Source organism: Mandrillus leucophaeus, unplaced genomic scaffold, assembly GCF_000951045.1.
Source record: "Mandrillus leucophaeus isolate KB7577 unplaced genomic scaffold, Mleu.le_1.0 Scaffold365, whole genome shotgun sequence".
In the NCBI taxonomy this organism is placed as follows: Eukaryota; Metazoa; Chordata; class Mammalia; order Primates; family Cercopithecidae; genus Mandrillus; species Mandrillus leucophaeus.
In genome coordinates, this window is record NW_012103865.1 from 729,968 (window position 1) to 736,297 (window position 6,330).

The window sequence follows — 6,330 nt, forward strand, 5'->3', positions numbered from 1 at the left end:
AAAAAAAAAAAAAGGAGTTTCAGCTAAGACACAGAAGATGTAAAGAAGAGCCAAACAGAAATTTTGGAACTCAAAAATGCAAAATTAGAACCCCAAAATAAATAAATAACCCAAAGTTAAAACTCAGTGGATGGACTCAACAGGGAATGGACTCAACAGGGAACAGATGGGGAAAAAAAGCAATGTACTAGAAGATAAAACAACATAAATTGCCCATTCTGAACAACAGAGAGAAAATGGACTGGGAAAAATTTGAACAGAGCCTCAGAGATCTGTGAGACTATAATAAAAGATCTAGACCAGGCATGGTGGCTCACACCTGTAATCCCAGCACTTTGGGAGGCCGAAGTGGGTGAATCACGAGGTCAGAAGATCGAGACCATCCTGGCCAACGTGGTGAAACTCCCGTCTCTACTAAAATACAAAAAAATTAGCCAGGCATGGTGGCGCACACCTATAGTACCAGCTACTCGGAAGGCTGAGGCAGGGGAATCACTTGAACCCGGGAAGAAGAGGTTGCAGTGAGCCAAGATTGCGCCACTGCACTCCAGCCTGGCGACAGAGTGAGACTCCGTCTCAAAAAATAAAAAATAAAAAAAAGATCTAACGTACATTTCATCAGAAAAAGCAGGGCTAAAAATGTACTCAAATAAACGATAACTGAAAACTTCCCAAATTTGGCAAGAGACAAACACCTACAGATTCAAGAAGCTGAGCAAATCCCAAACAAGATCAACCCAAAAAAATCCACACTGAGACGCATCATTGTTAAACTTCTGAAAACTAGACACACAGAAAGATATTAAAAGCATCAAGAAAAAATAAAGTCTATGTCGGAAAAACAATTCAAAGGACAGTGGATTTCTCATCAGAAACCATGGAGGCCAAAAGGAAGTGACATAATGTTTTCCATGTGCTGAGAAAAGAGGACTGCCAGCCCAGAATCCTATACTTAGAAAAAATATATTTCGGGAACGAAGAGGAAGTCAAGACATCTCAGACAAAGGAAAACTAAGAGAGGTTACCATTAGCAGAACCATCCTAAATGAATGACTGAAGAAAGTTCTCTAAACAGGAAGGAAATTACAAAAGAAAGAAGGAAACTTGGGACCGGGTGCAGGGCTCACGCCTCTAATGCCAGCACTCTGAGAGGCAGAGATGGGCAGATCACCTGAGGTCAGGAGTTCGAGACCACCCTGGCCAACATGGTGAAATTCCATCTCTACTAAAAATACAAAAATTAGCCAGGTGTGGTGTTGCATACCTGTAATCCCAGCTACTTGGGAGGCTGAGGCAGGAGATCACTTGAACCCGGGAGGCAGAGATTGCAGTGAGCCGAGATCGCATCATTGTACCCCAGCCTGGGCAAAAAGAGCGAAACTCTGTCTTAAGAAAAAAAAAGGAAACTTGGAACATCAGAAAAAAACATAGTAAACCAGTATATAGGTAAATAAAATAGACCTTCCTTTTTGTGGAGACTTTGAAATTGTGTTTGATGATTGAAGTAAAAATTATAATGTATCTGATATAAATGTAGAGAAAGACCATTACATTATAACTATGGGAGAAAATAAGATGACTATGATTAATTATGTACATGTAACATAACACTAAAGCAACCACTAAATTTATCAGAGCAAGGGCCATGCATGGCGCTCACACCTATAATCCCAGCACTTTGAGAGGCCGAGGTGGGTGGATTACTTGAGGTCAGGAGTTCGAGACCATCCTGGCCAACATGGTGAAACCCTATCTCTACTAGAAATACCAAATTAGCCAGGCGTGGTGGCGTGTGCCTATAATTCCAGCTGCTTGGAAGGCTGAGGCAGGAGAATCGCTTGAACCTGGGAGGCAGAGGTTGCAGTGAGCTGAGATCATGCCACTACACTCCAGCCTGGGAGACACAGCAAGACTCTGTGTCAAAAAAAATACATATGTATGTATATGTATATATATATGCAAGAAATACACCCAAAAAGATTATAAATAAATCAAAATAGTTTGAAAAATGTTCAAGTAACCCACAGAAAGCCATGCAAAAAATACAAAAATAAAAGAGACTAAACATAAAACAAAAAATTACACTCAATCTTAGCTAAAAGGCCAAGAAGCGGTAAAACAAAAAATTAAATAAATGTTACACTTTAATGCACCAATAATTACATCAAATGTAAGTAGTCTGCTGAACCAAGTTAAAGACAGAGACTGGCAGAGTAGGTTACAAACATCTCCCCCTTATATGCTTGCTGCAAAGAATTCACTTAAAATACAATGATATAGACAGCTTAAAAGTAAAATACTGGAAAATGGTATATCATGCAAACATTAATCAAAAGAAAGGAGAGGACTGGGCACGGTAGCTCATTCCTATAATCCCAGCACTTTGGGAGTCTGAGGTGAGTGGATCACGAGGTCAGGAGATGGAGACCATCCTGGCTAACACGGTGAAACCCTGTCTCTACTAAAAATACAAATAAAATTAGCCAGGTGTGGTGGCGGGCGCCTATAGTCCCAGCTACTTGGGAGGCTGAGGCAGGAGAATGGCGTGAACCCAGGAGGCAGAGCTTGCAGTGAGCTGAGATCGTGCCACTGCACTCCAGCCTGGGTGACAGTGCAAGACTCCGTCTCAAAAAAAAAAAAAAAAGGAGGAGTAGTTTTATTAATACCATATGTAATAGACTTCACAGCAAAGAAAATCATCAGAGACAGAGATATTATATAAGATTAATCCACCAAAAAGACATAGCAGTCCTAAAATTATGTGCACCAAACAACAGAACTGAAAAATATGTGAAACAAAAACTGATAGAATGGGAAGAGAAATAGATAAAGTCACACTTATAGTTGGAGATTTTAACACCCCTTCTCAACAAATTATAAACTATGTAGACAAAAAATCCTTAAGGATATAAAAGAAGTCAATGTTCTAATTAACACGTATAGCACGCTGCACCTAACAGCAGAATAGACATTCTCTTCAAGCCTACAAAACATGTACCAAAGTAGACGATATCCTTTTGTAAAACTCAAAAATTTTAAGAGAATTGAAATCATACAGACTGTGTTCTCCAGTCAGTGGAAATCAAAGACCAGAAAGATAACAGGAAAGTTTCTGAACACTTGTAAATTAGGCAACGTACCTCTTAATCTGTAGGTCAAAAAGGAAGTCTCGAGGGATTTTTTTAATACAGTGAATTAAATGAAAATGAAAACACAATACATCAAAATTTGTGCCACACAGAAGGATTGAGAGGGAAACTTATAGTGCCAAATGCACACATTAGAAAAGAAGAATAGTGTCAGATCAACAATGTAAGTTCCCACTTTAAGAACCGAGTCAGAGGCTGGGCACAGTGCTCACACCTGTAATCCCAGTACTTTGTGGGGCTGAGGTGGGCAGATCACTTGAGGTCAGGAGTTTGAGATCAGCCTGGCCAACATGCTGAAACCTTGTCTCTACAAAATATAGAAAAACTAGTTGGGTGAGATGGCACAGCTGCCTGTAGTCCAAGCTACTTGGGAGGCTGAGGCAGGAGAATCACTTGAACCCAGGAGGTGGAGGTTCCCATGAGCTGCGCTCCAGCCTGGGCCACAGAGCAAGACTCTGTCTCAAAGAAAAAAAAAAAAAAAAGAACTGAACTCAGCCAAAAAGGAATCAAATAAACCCAAAGCAATCAGAAAGAAGAAAATAATAAATATGAGAACAGAAACCAATACAATTAAAAAACAGAAGAGAAAACTAATGAAAAAGAGCTGGATCTTTAAAAAGATAATGATTAAAACTGACAAATCTCTGGCAAGTCTGACAAAAAGAGAGAGTGAGAAAGAGAAGACACAAATCACCACATCATCAATATCAGAAATGAAGCAGGGGATAACACTACAGTCCCTGCAAACATCAAAATTTCATGAACAACTCTACATGCATAATTTGACAACCTCAATAAAAATCAATTGATTTATTAAAAAAATACAAACTCTTACAATGGATTTAAGATAACGTAGAGAATTTGAATAGCCTTAAAAGGAAATTTAACTTGTAATTGAGAACTCCCAAATGAGATATTGCCAGCCTCTAGTGATTTTATGGGGAAAACTAATAAACATTTACAGAAGAATTAACACCAATTCTACATACAATCTCTTCCAGAAAATACGAGAGGAAGAAATACTTTCCAATTCATTTTATGAAGCCACTTTCACCCTAATGCCAAAACCAGACCAAACACACACACACACACACACACACACACACACACACAAACCCTGCAGACCAATAATCCTCACATAGATTAAAATTTCTTAATAAAATATTATAAAATAGAATTCAGTAATATGTAAATATTATTCTCCACGGCCAAGTAGAATTTATTCTAGGGATGCAACATAGGTTTAACATTTGAAAATTAATCAATGTAATCCACCAGATTAATGGGGTAAAGAAGAAAAATCATGTAATCGTATCAGTTAATTCAGAAAAAAACATTAGACAAAATTCAACACCTATTCATGATAACAACTCTCAGAAAAATAGGACTAGATTTGACACAGTGCATCTACAAAAATCCTATAGCTGGCTAGGCGCAGTGGCTCATGCCTGTAATCCCAGCACTTTGGGAGGCCGAGGCAGGTGGATCACCTGAAGTCAGGAGTTTGAGACCAGCCTAACCAATATGGTGAAACTCCATCTGAACTAAAAATACAAAAATTAGCCTGGTGTGGTGGCATGTGCCTGTAGTCCCAGCTACTCAAGAGGCTGAGACAGGAGAATTGATTGAACCCAGGAGGTGGAGATTGCAGTCAGCCAATATCGCACCACTGCACTCCAGCCTGGGCTCCGTTTCAAAAAAAAAAATCCTATAGCTAACATGATGTGTGATAAGAAACTGAATGTTTTCCCCATAAGATCAGGAACAAGGTAAGCATGCCTAATCCACTCCAATCACTCTTATTCAATGTAGTGCTAGAAGCTATAATAACTACAACAAAGAAATAAAAAGAAATAGAGGCAATACAGATAAGAAAAAAAAAGAATTAAAATGGTTTCTATTTGAAGATAACATGATTGCCTACATAGAAAATTCCAAAGAATATACAAAAAATTTTTAAAACGCAAATGTGAGTTCATTAAGGTCACAGCATACAAGATAAACATACCAAAAACAGTTGTGTTTTTATTTGCTGGCCATGAACACATAGACACTCAAATTAAAAATATAATGATGTTTATAGTCACTCAAAAAATACTTAGCAAACAAAACGTGTAATAGTCAAGGTTCTTCAAAGAAGTAGACCCAACAGGATATGTATATATAGTCATGCATTGCCTAACAATGGGGATATGCTGAGAAACGTGACTATGCAATCTCATCATGAGAACATCATAGAATGCATTTACACAAACCTAGATATTATAGCCTACTATACACGTAGGCTATGTGGTATAGTGTATTGCTCCTCGGTTATAAACCTGTACAGCATGTTACTATACTGAATGGTGCAGGGAATTGTAATACAATGGTAAGTATATGTGCATCTAAACACATCCATGGAAAAGGATTTTTTCAGCTCCCTTATAATCTTAGGAGACCACTGTTGTATACGTGGTCTGTCATTGACCAAAACGTCATTGTATGGTGCGTGACTGTACATGTATGTATGATTTTTTGTTGGTATAGACAAAGTTATTCTATAATTTATATGAAAAGGAAAAGGAAAAAGAATATATAAAGCAATTTTGTAAAATAAGAATGAAGTAGGAGAAATCCATTTACCTGGTATCAGGAGTGATTACATAGTTACAGTAATTAACAATGGTGGTGCTGGAGGGACATAGAGATCAATGAAACAGAACAGAAGAGAGAACCCATAAATAGGCCCACATAAACATATCAAGCTGATTTTTGATGAAGTGCAAAAGCAATTCATTGGAAGAAATCCTTTTCAACAAATGTTGCTAAAACAACTGGACATTATAGGCAAATAAATGAGCCTTGACCTCAACCTCCCATCTTATACAGAAAATAACCCCAAATAGATGATGGACTTAAGTATAAAACATAAAAATATAAAATTGACAGGAAAAAGCATAGGAGAAAATCTTTGCAACATAGGGCTAGACAAAGATTTCTGAGACTTGACACCAAAAGCACAATCCACAAAAAGAAGAATAAGTAGGACTTTGTCAAAATTATCAATTTTGCTCTGCAATCAACCATAATAAGAGGATTAAAAGATAGGCTAGAGACTGGGAAAAAAATACTTGCAATTACGTATCTGACAAAAGACTCATATCTAGAATATATAAAAACATTCCACAACTCAACATTA